We start from the raw sequence: 15,315 nt of genomic DNA, 5'->3' as shown, positions 1-15,315 counted from the left end.
TGAAAACCAAAATAAGTGCAAAGCGTCACTGAAGTTCAGACACAGCTTGAATTACAGGTGGAGAGACTTTACAACCTGAAGACAAGCTACTTATTTAAAAACTGACACAAGTGCCATCAGAAAAGCAACCAACTTTAAGAACATGATTAACAACAGCACCAGCTTTTTTGTCACTGTCCAAAAAAAAAAATGGACAGGTATGGTGGGATTGCAGCTGATGATAATCTCAGTGAAAACACTGAAAATGGTAAAATATAAGGGCTGTTACTCTGTGGCACTATCATCTTCTACCCCCAAAAGGTTACATGGGTATGTATGTGGGTCAGCGAAGAGAAGAAGAGAATCAGGTGTTCCCAGGTATTATACAAAGGTAATTTCAGACTGATATGAAGACACACTTCGCTGAATCTGATAACTCATATTTTCTTTTTCTCATCATGCCAACTGTATGATTGCTAACAGGGTTTTTCAGTTTCGCTTTTTGTCTTCAAAGTATTGAGGACAATGAGGTGCTGCTCAAGTAGAAAATGTCAGTTCAAGCTGTGTGAGACCTTAAAAAGTGGGTGTGCAATAAGACCGTCTTCAGCAGAAGAAACAAAACAAAACATTTGTTTATCATGTCTTTTATGAGCTATCGTTACATCTTGTGTGACAGCTATTTAGAATTACAGATACAAGTGTTTCATAAAATGACATACCAGTATGCAGTACTAATGTGCCTTCCATGATTATTTAGAAATCACTGTCAAAGAGTAAATCTGTTATATGATGTTAAAATGCTGCAATTAAAGTGATGGTTCAAATATTTTTAAGTGTCGTTATAGAAGGTGCTCACATATAGCCTCTGTATTATGTAGGGTTGGCAGCAAAATATTAAATGCTAAGTGCAAGCTGTATTTGGAATGTTTTCAATGTGTTTCCTTGCTGTCAGATAAACTGAACCTAACTCTTTATAGGCAGGGGTAAACTGCATTTACTTTGGCGTTCTTGTTGAAATGCTATGATGTTTTTGCAAGGTGGATTGGCAGTCACTCTAAATTTGTGAAAAGCTACCACTGTGGAGTTAGCTATCTGGTCAAACGTGTGCCTTTTTTCAACTGTAATTTTTGTTTGAACTACAGCAAAATGAACGGACTAATATTAGTAAGAAAAACACTAGTTTAATTTCAGTTAGTTGCATCAGGATGAAAATGATAATGATAAACTAAGTAGAAGCTGTGGCTGCCAGAAGCAATGGAAACGTCACAGTTTTATTTATACCCAGTTTTTTGTTCCTTTTAACCTCAGTAAATCAGCTGTGTATTCTTATGTCCAAGCAAAATATCAAAAATGTGATAAAATCCAAAATAATAAAAAATGATGCAGAAAAAGCAGATCGCGTTAGGAGCATAGTAAAGTGAAAATAAACACTATTCTTTCTTTGACGTAGTGGAGCACACCACTTAGACTGATTGTTAGTTAGTTGGCTGAATAGAGTCCACTACTGAGAAAAAAGGCACATCAGTCCAACCAGCCACTGTAAATCAGCATAAGCTGACACACACTTTAAAAAGGCAATGCTGTAGTCCAGGAGGACTGGAATAACACAATAAAGAATAACTGAAATATGTTATAGGAAGTAAAACAGAAACAAAACAATGTAACAACATAGTTTTTGTATTAACATTGCCATCTCCATAGCCATAAGGTAGCCTTACTCTCAACATATCACTTCCATTTCATATGAATTCAACAAGTATTTGTCTACACAGATAATTAAAAACAAACAAGGTTTACAGTTCCATAAAATGACTGGTGTGAAATGAATCACTTCCTTTGAATTTATTTATCAAACAACCCTCACAAACAGCGACCGCTGCCATGTTTCACCACTGAATTAACCAGCATATCAGGATGAATTAATGTTGTTGCCACTTCGCACTCCTTCTCTTTCCTTTCGTTCCCATCTCATCTCATCTCTTCTTTCATCAGGAGCAGATGTTGAGGTCCACTTGACAGATAAACAGCATCTCTCATTGAGGCTGTGAAGAGTCTAAATCAGCCCCTTCACTGTCACTTTGAATGTTCATTATCATGTTTTATCTCAACTGTCACTTGCAGAACACAGTTACCTTTTCAGTAGAGTCTATAAAAACTACAAATTCAGAGCAGATAGCTTTGTTCTGACATGTGTAGATTATTGTTATTTAACAACACAATACAGTCAACAAATGCTCATTTAAAAATCAAAATATATATTTATGTGTGTAGTGTGTAGTATTAAAATGTGTTATTCAAACCAACATGTTGGGATATGAATGCTGTATAAAGCCTCAGAAGGCAACTACTTTTAAGAACAGGTTATTTAAGGAACACAGTTTGGTTGGATGTGTGATGTTATTGCCGGAAGTCTGTTTAACCAGTAATATATTCAGAGCAAAGTAAGCTTGACATTGGAACTTATGTTACCATTTAAGTAATTAAAAACCACAGTCCTTCATTTGGAAGTCAAATATACCAAATAAACCAACATAAATGAACTGGCCCCACTGGCAGAAAGAAATGGCCCTTCCTCTGTAAAACATTTTCTTTGGCCCAATACAATCAGCGCACGGCAAAGTAACCAGACAGCATCCAAATTTCATTTTGAGTCTATGGAATAAACCTTAGCTGTCACATTGTCACAATTATTGTAATAATAACAGGATGGGAATCTATAATATGCACTTTAACTTAGAACAAACATAGAATAGTCATGCTGGAAGTGAAAATTCACATTCACATTCACATCAGAGCGTACTTCACATAGTCTTGGTAATCGGCCATAGAGGGTCCAGGTTTCCAGCTTAGCCATGATTTTCTCTTTCAACTGCTCTGGCATTCAACGTACCAGCTGTTCTTGTTGCTTGGTATCTCGGAGTGTGGGGATGATGATATCTCCCCCAAACCTGATGTCCTGGCTCTCCCCTAGCCATAGCATTTGTGTTGTACCACATCAATCTTTAGCTGCGATAGCAGTTGCTTCTTGCAGATGTTGGAACACTGAATAACTAGTTGTTTCGATGTTAGTCCAGATGTTTTGAAGACTGCATCGCCTATTCTCATCTCATGTCCACTTATACTGTATCCTTGTTTCACCTTATTCATCTGAGCAGTATGGCTTCAATTTTTTATCGCTCACTCATAGTCCGAGGTTGGCTTGGGTAGCATAGAGGGCCTAGCCTTTAAGGGGACCCTTACTGGATGTATGCCCTGGCTGGGATTCAAACTTTAAAAGCTTGTGCAACATAGTATTAAGTTATTATATATATGGATCAAAACTGTGGCTTTATATTTATGATCATCCAGTCTTTCGAGGAAACAAAACATCCCGAATGTAAACTGTAATGACGTTGAATGGTAAATGGACTAGTTCTTATATAGCGCTTTTCTACTCAGTATGAGCACTCAAAGCGCTTATACAACCTGTTTGCATTCACCCATGCACTCCCATTCATACAAGCACTTCCATTTTTACGAAGCTAAGTGCTTTTAATTATGTAACATTCACACGCATTCATACTCCGACAGAATGGTCGGAGAGCAGCTTGGGGTTAAGCAGCTTGCCCAAGGATACATTGGCATGTAGCCCGGAGTAGCCAGGATTCGAACCGCTGACCTTCCGATCAGTAGGTGACCTGCTCTACCTACTGAGCTACAGCCACAGTAGGTAGAGCAGGTCAAGTTTTTGGCTTTTTATCTTCCCAGGCAAACAATTTCAGATCTGTGCTGCTCATGGTTAGGAATCTACTGAAGAGATTTTTTTTTTATTTTATTGTATTTTTTTAATCACATGTAACCCTATGAATTACCAGTTCAAATGCTGCACCTGTATGTTTACTTGTTTGAACACTATGGGGACATCCTGGTCATTAATGGGGCACACTGGCCACCAGTATTTTACAGATATGTTATTGTTTGCTTGCTGTGTTTGTTTGTAGTTTCATATCACAGGCTCACGCACATACCATAGCCTCTGATCTGCATTCACGCAGTAGTGGCTGGATGCCACAGACATTGTAGGGTTAATTGCTCAGACGTAGTTGAGAAACTGTAATGTAAATGTGTGACAAAGTGAAGATCTGTGTGGATGAACAACAAAGTGATTGGATTTTCGGATGATGCAAGGCAGTTAAGAAACAGAGGTATCATTACAGGTTAATGACCGGTGTTAATTTCCATCAGCTGGCATGGTAGTCTGCTATAATCTATCAATGGGAGAGTTGTACTTAAACCAATCAATGAGTAAGAAATTCATGCTTGTTTTATTAGTCCAGTCAGAGATGAAGTGAAGGGGGTGCTACTAATTTACACTAAAATATGACCAACATTTACAAGTAGACATAATTTACAATAGATAAAGACTGTATTTAACATCATGAAGAAAGAAAAAAAAATATTTATTACTTATTTTGTTGGGCTTAAGGTAATTAAATTAATCAATTGCAGTAAAAATTATTCTGTTGTAGTATTAAAAGTATACATAATATACATAAGTGTATTATTCCAGAAGATTACTAGGGAAAAGCAGATGAATCTGTTTGAGTTTCACTGTTTTAAAGTGCTTTGATTTGTGATCAACATCCTAATAGAAGTAGGGTTTGGGCTAATAATTCTGAGGCAGAAGAAATGGAGGGCTCACTGAGCTGCTCAGTGATGTCTTTGTTGATGCTCAGATTAAATGAAAACATGCTAATCAATCACTTTAAATTAATCATCACTTCTCCATGATTTTAGGCAAGTTACTTCTTTCACAGTTTTCCCCCTTTCTCCCTAATTTAGTTCACCTTTTTGGTGTTGCTGTTTCATGCTTGTCTTTGAAGTAAATGTAGGCAATTTTCCTTCATCACCTTCTTTTGGGTCAAAATCGAAGTCAGATCAAAACAAAATCAACTTATTAGTGTCTGCATCAAAGCTGTCATGCTACGTCATCCTTGATCAGCTTTCACCTTGCTTCCCTGTCTTCCTGTCTCCTCCAAACACTCCCATCGGTATTGCATATCTGCATATATTCATTTATTCACTCCCTCACTCTTTATTTTATCTCATTCAGTCTACCCTTTCTCCTCTATCACCTAATGCATTACCTGTTAATAACCTGAAATTTGTTTGTCACTGTGGTGATACAGAGGGGCACTGCCCATCCTATTACCGCCCTTCTCCTCCCCCAGGTAGCTTGATTTATAACACCTCATATTGAGTCTGATCAAAAGCCAATTGAATTCCAGTCAAATATTTGTATTTCAACCTCATCTGTTTGATTTAACTGCCAATGCTGTCAATCCTGCCTTTGCTGCTACCTTCCTGAACCCCGCCACAGCTCAGTGCCCCGCAATCTAGTTTCCAGATTTACTGTGTAACAGCTCCTAATGACAGAGAGAGTCCCTGGATCCCCAATTGGTGCATTCAATGCAGAGGCAGTCAAGGTTATACAGGAATATAAAGCAGGGATTTGTTGGAACAATGAGCTTTATTGAATGAGTCTAAAATAATGTGCATAGTTTACCAAAATACCAAGTGAAGAGTTTTACTGCTGAGAAATGGAACATGTAACAGAAATTGTATTGCGCATGTATACAAATGTCCTTGAAGTAAGGAACATGAAGTTTACCTTTGTTTAAATATTGTATATTGTTTTCAAATGAAGGTAAACTTCTGCTCAGAACACACACACACACACACACACACACACACACACACACACACACACTGTGCAGGCATTAAAGACAGCTACAAGGACCTTTGAATTCCACGGGCAAATGGGAACCATGAAGAGGCCACTAGTGAAGCTGGAACCGCCAAATACCTGCAGAGAGTAAGTCAAGTCCTGAAGAGTCAGCTGAATGGGAAGAACAAGATCTGGGTAATCAACACCTATGCTCTGCAAGTCGTCAGATACCCTGCTGGGATAATAAACTGGCAAACAGAAGAAGATAGAAGCCACTGACATCAGGACAAAAAAGCTCCTTACCATGCATGGAGGGTTTCACCCCAAATCCAGCCCCCTGAGACTGTATGCTAAGTGGAAGGAAGGAGACCAAGGACTAGGCAGTCAAGAGCCACTGTCCAGGATGAAACATCAGAGATCAATGAGTACATCAGAAAGGTGGCCACAACTGATCATGTGCTCAGTAAATACCTTGGACAGCAACCCAAGAAAGAACAGGAGTCATCATGGAAGGCCAGGCCCCTGCATGTACCACCAGCAAATAGAAGAAGTGGCTGCTATTGAAAAATCCTACCAATGGCTGGGCAAAGCTGGACTGAAAAACAGCAACGAGTCACTAATCATGGCAGCACAGGCACAAGATCAAAGACCCCAGATGCAGGCTGTGCAGAGATGCCTCTCAGACAATCCAACACATAACAGCAGGGTGCAAGATGCTAATAGGCAGGCCATATGTGGAACTCCATAACCAGGTTGCTGGCATAGTATACAGGATCATCTGTTCTGAGTATGGCCTGGAAGTCCCGAGGCCAAAAAGGGGACAACGAAACAAAGAAAGCCATAGCGATACATGTAGCAATACCAAGTGATTGCAACATTACGAAGAAGGAAGGCAAGAAGTTCAAAAAAAATACCAAGGGCTGAGAGAAGAGCTAGAGAAGATGTGGACGGTGAAGGCAATAATGGTCCCAGTGGTAACCAGAACACTCAGGGCAGTGACCCCCAAAACTAGGGAAGCAGCTCCAACAAATTCCAAGAATGACATCTAAGATATCCATTGAGAACAGCACAGTCCTAGGAACAGCTAAGATACTGCACACTCATTAGTATCTCGGCTGTTCCTATGACTGTACTCTTCTGGACAGAGATCTCATATGTCATACATACATACATGTATGTATGCATGTATGTATGTATGTATGTATATATATGTGTATATATATATATATATATATATATATATATATATAGGGAACCAATAAAGAGGCCACTGGGAAATGAGGAGGTTATGATATGATGGTTTCATGCAGACTGAAAATATTTTGCTTTTGGTGTGGTGTTCTGGGATATGAGCACACAAACAGTCTTTGTTTCACCTTTAGTGGATTAGCCTGCAAATGCAATTGTTCCACTCACCCAACACTTTTTAAAAGTAAGTGGATATGACACTGACACACCAGGGAATAAGTGTGCTCTGTTGTCTGGCCTCATTTATTCTGACTGATCATGACAGTAGCTGGGACATAGGCTAGGTTGAGGATTGCCACATTATCCAAACAAGTACCAGGAGTTATAAATGTACTGGATGTGCTTTGTTTATCGTCATTCATTTATGGCCACCCATCACTTATTTAAGACTACTGCTCATTTTTCCCCTTGTATGGATTTTCCATGTGAGTGATCCTACCCTTTGGCACTTTAGCTGTTTTTTTAGGTGTCAGAAAACAGACTCTTACATTAATACTATCAACTACCTACAGTGGGTCACATTATACTGTGAAAATGTTTTTTGTTTTGTTTCTTTTGTTTGTTTGTTTGTTTGTTTTGTTTTTAATGCTTGAAGGCTATTTTCTTGAGGATTTATATTCATTACATATTGTTTGTTCGGCTCTGAGTGCTTCCAAAATGAGAGTGACCTACACATAATACTGTCTGCATACATCCTGTGTAGAAAGATTCAAAGGTTGCGGTTTCCCTTTTCCAAATCACTACCATGATTTACAAAAAATGCTAGTATTTCTAACTTGGGCAGTTAGGGAAACTAAATTAAATGCTGCGAAGGTTGCATGGGTCATCATGGCAGAAACAGTTAATAACACATTTTTCAGTGAAAATTTCTGGTGCCACCTACAAAAGAAACATGAAGGAGGAGTATGACTGCACAGCTGTACAATGATCAAATAAGCAGCTCTTCTTCTCCTAAGATACCGCTAAAAGAAACAGAGACCACCTACACTACCCATACTCAGTCTCATGCATTGCATTATTATGAGACCTGGGCATGTGTGGACTCGAATTGGGGTAATTCTGGTGCTATTATTAGTATTGCTAGTGCCTCAGCAGGTCTGCAGAGATTTGTAATTTAAGTTGTTTTCCCCATCAAGGTCAGCATTGTAACCAACATTCATCATTATGACAGCACGGTTATTGCATGTAAGGTCCATAGTAATACCTAATACTGTTCAGCAGACCTGACCAACCATGTGCCACAGAAACCTGGCTTTTATTCTTACTGATCCCACAGGTTATTTATTTGAAGGGTTCTCCCCTGCTACTTGATGGAGTGCTAATCAGTCAAGGCTTTAGTTGTAATGAAAACCTGCAGATGGTTGGCTCAGTGCTCGTTGGCACACCCCTGGCCACCCCTGGCTATTATTGTATTTGTTACATTCATGGTAACCCATCCACTTGACCCAAAGGCTGGATCTCAGTGTGCACTGTCAATGGGGTTTCTGGTATCAAATTTCACCCCCTAATCCCATAAGGCCTCTTACTCCAGTAGTTTCTGAACTTAAGTGGATACAGTGGTTAGTTATATGAGGCTCAAAACTGCAGGCTTATCATTGGCTGGCTTAGTGAGCATTATTCAAATTTCCAGTGTGTAAAACTATGAGCTTGAACGTTAAAACCCATAAAGCCCTATTAGAGGGCTCCGTCTGTGTTCAGACAAGTTGAATTGTAATACCTAATCATTGATACTTAGCAAACCAATACAAGGTGTGTGTGTGTGTGTGTGTGTGTGTGTGTGTGTGTGTGTGTGTGTGTGTGTGTGTGTGTGTGTGTGTGTGTGTGTGTGTGGGAGGGGTGTCTTCAATAGTCTCACTGGCTATCAAGGTAAACCTGACACAAATTATCATTAGACCTTTATTTGTGCTGGGAATTCCCAGTCTTACCAGTAATTTTTTCACAAGTTGTGAAGCAAATGTGATAATTATGATTTCCACAGCTATGCTTTGATAAAATCTTTTTTTTTTTTCACCCGTTAATTATCCTTCTCAAATCATTATTATTTTTTCCTTCTTTACATATGTAGGATTTGAAATGAAATGATTTTTAAGCATAAGCATTTTTTGCACCAGCCTCAGAACACACACCAGGGTTTTTCTTAGTACTTTTATGCGGTCATAGCCGCTAAACTGCAGCCTGTGAACCTCCCACAGGTATCTTGGGATCCATCTTACCTGCTTTTTTAGCTGCCCTTCTCTTTTTAATCCCTCACATTATAAATACATGGAGAAGGTAATTATCAACCATCAAGGTACATGGGTCAGCACAATTACACCATTAACATGTCACCCTGGCTGCCTGAATGGAGTTAGCCTCTGCCAATAGCAAGTTGGCTCCTGGGCACTAATGAGTAGCTAGGTAATTAGAGGTTGGCTTGATTCTAACTTACTCACAAACAAACATGCACACATAAACACACACACACACACACACACACACGCACACACACACACACACACACACACACACACACACACACTCATATCTACCAATGTAACACATATCCAGCCGTAGATATGTGTGTGTCTCTCACTGTTTCTCTCAGCCTAAATGGGTGGGCTAGCCATATGTCACAGCAGTTGTGCTGCATTAGTGCAGTGGGTGATATACTTTAATGAACCTGCTTCTGAGAAGGAAAGGAGGAGTGTTTCCCACATTTGTTTTAAATGCTAATTAATGTCAAAGTTTCCAGAAGTGGGAGGGTTAAAATCAGTGGGGGACATGTGAAGGTAGCTGCCAGTGGTTAACCAGAGTAACTAACTAAACAGACCACACAAATATGTGAAACTATGATTATTTGAAGCCAACTACCCCAAAACATCATTCTCTCTCACCAAACCCAATTTCAGCATAATATCTAAGTGTAGGTGAGTTGGTTTACTGAATTTTGTTATCTGGAACCTTCAAACGCTATCTCTGGTTTTCTAATTGTAATTATGTAAAGTTACAGTGTAAAATTTATTTTCAACATGTTGCTAGTTTTCCCTAGTTGTTTAGAATTAAAAGGATGTAAAGACAAAATAATAGGAAAAATATAGATATCATCAAAAACTGTGTTTCCCACTTATGGTGCAGTAAAAGCCCAGAATGCACTGGGAGTTTCTGTGGTTCTGTCAGCTATGCTGAGTTATATTTATCAGTGAAGGTTACTCACTATCAGACCTAGTAAGAATGAAATTATGTGTGAAATATTAAAATATGTATTACTGTGTTTTTAAGGCTACCCAGTGGGGAGGCATGAAAAATCACATGGCACATATAATTATCCACATCCAAAGATGTGATCAAATCAAGCATTGAAAAAAAAAATATATATATATTTTTTTGCAAATTTCATATAAAAGTCTATTTTTCCCTCTTAATATTTTCAAGAGCTGTCCTCATCAGTCTGTTAAAGTGACAGCATTCTGTTTTTTAGATATAGATCACATTTACATTAATGTTCCTCATGACATACCCATGATCGTGACAGATTATGCACCATCAGTAAAGGATGAAATTAAAACCTACCAGCAGAGGTGTTATGGGCACCTGACCAGGATGCCTCCTGGGCAGATCCCTAGGAAGGCATTCTGAGCACTGGCAGGAGACCATGGGGCAGACCCAGGAGGGTCTGGAGTGGTTGCTAATTTCTTCTAGCCTGGGTATGCCATGGGATCCACTGGTAAGAGCTGTATAAAGTGACCGGGGATCTGGACAGCTGGCATGCTTTGCTTAGACTGGTTTGCAAATAAATTACAGATAATGCTACTGTAGCAGATAATGATATTAAATTAATGCCACCCTTGTCCCTCTGTTGACTCTGATGGCTCACTGCAACTCACACATTTATAAAAAAAAAAAAAAAAGAAGACAAACTGATATACACATACACCACTTTTGATGAAGCAATCACTTATCCTAGCACAAGATCAGCACAACATATTATCAGGTCTGAACTGCCATCCATCCAGGACTTCTGCAGACAGTGCTGTAAGAGAAAGGCCCAGTGGATCCTCTCTGATCCCAGTCACCCCAGACTCTTCACGCTCCCGCCACCAGGCAGGTGGTACAGGAGCATCCAGACCTGCACCAACAGATTCAGGGACAGTTTTTACCCTTCAAGCCATTGGCTATACTGAACTGCTGAATTATTGGACAGTTTGTACATAGTTTATATATTGCAATATTTATGTATACATGACATATTGCACAATCATTGCACATGTACACACCATCACCTTGTACTATATGTGTGTGTATATGTAATCTGTATATAGCCTTTATAGTCTTTTTTTTTATGCGGTTTATTTTATATTCTATTTTGTTTACATGTGGAATATTGAGTGTTCTGTGTCCAAGAATTTCATTGCCCGTAGTGATATATGACAATATATATTCTATATGACTTGTAGATGACAGTACTAAACTAAACTAAAGTAAAGTAAAGTAAACTAATAATCTCTGGACAATCTCTGAATAATCTTTTCCTCAATTGCATTTTACTGAAATAGTCAGTGACAAAGAAGCAAATGTCTGGCTGACATCCTGTATCCCTTTTCTTGGATGTGTGTGCACCTTATGCTCCACTGTGGCTTAGAATTTTTGTGCAGGCTAAGTGTATTTACACCATTTCCTTTCTGAGATTATGCATATGTGTGTATTCATACATATGCATGTGCTCATGTCTATCACTGTCCTTGTTTCCATGCCTGTCTCCTTCTCATCCTCCGGATTCACGAGTAGTATTAACATTAGCCTGTCTGTGTGCAGTGGGGATAGGACAGATCTTAGCCAGAGAGGAAATGAGGGATGGGATAAATGAGGGGGAAAGAGGTCATCGTTGTCAGAGGAGGATAAGGGTGTGAATATTGTCATGTAGAGAGCAGCAGGGAGTGGCACTTTGTAGCCAGGAAACATATAAAGACAGGAGTAGCAGGGAAGCCAAGCGAGCGATTGTCAAACAGGGAGTGGCAGGTCTTAGCTGGAGCATGGCTAAGTGGAGGGGGCATGGCTCTGTGTCACTCAGTCTGATTAGAGTTTAACTAGTCAAAACTAGTGCACCATGTGAGTTTAATGCTGAGGATACACTTCCATAAGATACAACTTTCCATATTTGAAGATATCTGAACAGGTTTATATATTTGTTCAGATTTTTTATTTTTTTTGTTACAGAAACTTTTTGTTTCTTCCAAATTTCAAATGAGTCAGATCACCGAAAAGTGTAGGAGAATTATAACTCTAAGTCCCATGACCTCATGAGTGGATAGATTGGATAACCTAAAATATAACTTACAGAATAATGTTTATTTCAACTTGAGCATGTCATCTTTGTTGTAAAGAGTTTTAAAGAGCAAAATAAAAATCACATGAATAAAAACATGTTAATGTATGCTCTCTAGTCTGATAAAAAACGTCTCCACATCTGGAGATACACATTTAGCTAATCACCTTGTAGCTCTGCCTGAACACCTGTGTTCATTTACATATATCTGAGACTGACTTTCTGGGCACAACTAAATGATACAGTGGATTGCAGTCATGCTCATTTTTGCCTAAAAGGACAGCTGGAAACAGGCTATGATTTGACACTGGATTAACTCTGCAAAAAAACAAAAACAAAAAAAGAAATAATATGTTTTGTTTGGATGTTGCATATGTAAAAGCCCGTGAATACCATGTCATCTGTTTACCACCTGTAACACACTTCAATCCCAACACACTGGCTTCAGTTATGTCTCTGGCTCATATAACAAGCTAGGCCTGGGTAACATGGGAACCTAGCCAGACTCAAAACCACGACCTATTGTTCCAAAGACGGTAGTGTTGCCACTATACTATACAGCTGATATATAGCACGTATACAGCTGCGACAGGCTTGTCCCTTTTGCTGAAATGTATAATTGTAGAAACTCAAAATGGTACTCAGTAGTTTGTATGGTCCCTCACATGGTGGGGCATGCTCTTAATAAGATGAAGGATGGTGTCGTGGGGGATCTGTGGAGCTTAAAAAAAAACAAGGCAACTGGACTTCTTTAAGTTTTTGAAGATGTTTCACCTCTTATCCAAGGATCTTCTTCAGTTTTTGAAGATGTTTCACCTCTTATCCAAGGATCTTCTTCAGTTTTTGAAGATGTTTCACCCCTTATCCAAGGAGCTTCTTCAGTTCCTTCAGATCCTGGGGGATCCTGGGGACCACGCCGTACAGCCGTTGGAGTTCTTCAGTGTTCATCGCACGGACAGAACGAGTGAGTCTGGAAAATCAAGAGGAGGAGGTGTGTGCCTAATGATTAATAACAACTGGTGTGACAGTACAAATGTTGTCCCTGTGAAACAATCACGTTCGCCTAACCTGGAGCTCCTAACCCTGAAATGCCGCCCCCACTACCTGCCCCGCGAGTTCACTTCGGTCATCTTCAGTGCCGTCTATATTCCACCTCAGGCGGACACAAACACTGCACTATCCGAGCTACATGAGGCTATTTCCACCTATCAGGCTAACCAGCGTGATGCGGCTCTCATCGTAGCCGGGGACTTTAACAGTGCAAACTTGAAAAAGCTGATACCGGAGTTTACTCAACACATAGACTGCCCCACCAGAGGGGAGAGGACCCTAGACCACTGCTACTCTCCATTCAAAGAGGGCTACAAAGCAAAGCCTCTTCCGCCCTTTGGGAAGTCCGATCACACCTCTGTCCTTCTCATGCCGAAATACAAGCAAAGGCTCAGGCAGGAACCCCATACTGTGAGAGAAGTGACACGGTGGTCTGATCAAACAGAGGCCGCTCTGCAGGGTGCGTTGGATTCAACCGACTGGGACATGTTTCGCAGCAGCACGGGCGGAGACATCGAGGAGTTTACGGAAACTGTTGTGGGATTTATTGGGAAAGTTGTTGATGACACTCAACAACTTCTTTGCGTGCTTCGAGTCGGGAAGCTGACAGCCCGCTGCGCTCCCGGCCGGAGGGGCGGAGACACTCACTGTGACGGAGCGCGACGTGAGGAGGGCGTTTAGACGTGTAAACACCAGGAAAGCGGCTGGACCAGACGGTATTAGTGGACGTGTCCTTAAGACCTGCGCTGACCAGCTGGCACCTGTGTTTACACTGATATTCAACCTCTCACTGAAACTGTGTGTGATTCCCACCTGCTTTAAAAATTCCATCATAGTCCCAAAGAAACCACACCCCAGCAGCCTAAATGACTTCAGGCCCATAGCACTCACCTCTGTGGTGATGAAATGCTTTGAGAGACTCATCAAGACATTCATCACCTCCTCACTGCCCACCACCCTCGACCCACTACAGTTGGCATACCGGCCAGACAGATCCACAGATGACGCCATATCCTTCCTCCCCCACAAGACCCTTTCACACATAGACACTGGTAAGGGGAAGTATGTGAGAGTGCTGTTTGTAGATTACAGCTCAGCATTCAACACCATAGTTCCCTCCAGGCTGGTCTCTAAGCTGCTGGACCTGGGCCTGGGCCCATCCCTGTGCAGGTGGGTTCACAGCTTCCTGACCAGCAGACCACAGGTGGTACGAGTGGGTCACCTCACATCATCCTCCCTCACCCTCAACACCGGATCCCCCCAAGGCTGTGTGCTCAGCCCTCTGCTGTACTCACTGTACACCCATGACTGCGAGGCCACGTCAGAGTCCAACGTCATCATCAAGTTTGCTGACGACACTGCTGTTGTGGGACTAATCTCCCACAATGAGGAGACAGCCTACAGGAGAGAGGTCTCCCGCCTGGAGAACTGGTGCCAGGAGAACCACCTCCTGCTCAACGTCAGCAAAACGAAGGAACTGATTGTGGACTTCAGCAGGAAGCAGCAGAGGGACTACCATCCACTTGTCATCAGTGGTGCTGAGGTGGAAAGAGTGGACACTTTCAAATACCTGGGAGTGACCATCTCACAGGACCTGTCCTGGACTCATCACATTAACATCTCTGTGAAGAAGGCCAGACAGCGTCTCTACCTCCTCAGGCGGCTGAGAGACTTCAAGCTCCCACTCAAGGTGCTCAGGAACTTTTACAACTGCATCATCGAGAGCATCATGCGTGGGAGCATCACCACCTGGATGGGAAACTGCACTAAGCAGGACTTCATGGCTCTAAAAAGGGTGGTTCGTTCAGCCGAACGGACCATCAGAACCACCCTCCCCAACCTGCAGGACATTTACACCAAGCAGTGCAGGCTGAGGGCCATGAAGATCCTAAAACAGCCCAGCCACCCTGGACACTCTCTCTTCTCCCTGCTCCCATCAGGCCGGCGTTACCGCTGCCTGAGGACTAAGACTGAAAGGTTTACCCACAAGCCATCTGTCTGCTCAACTCTGAGCCCTAACTGGACTATT

This window comes from Archocentrus centrarchus, chromosome 1 (assembly GCF_007364275.1).
Source record: "Archocentrus centrarchus isolate MPI-CPG fArcCen1 chromosome 1, fArcCen1, whole genome shotgun sequence".
NCBI classification, from domain to species: Eukaryota; Metazoa; Chordata; class Actinopteri; order Cichliformes; family Cichlidae; genus Archocentrus; species Archocentrus centrarchus.
This window is presented reverse-complemented; position numbering follows the sequence as displayed.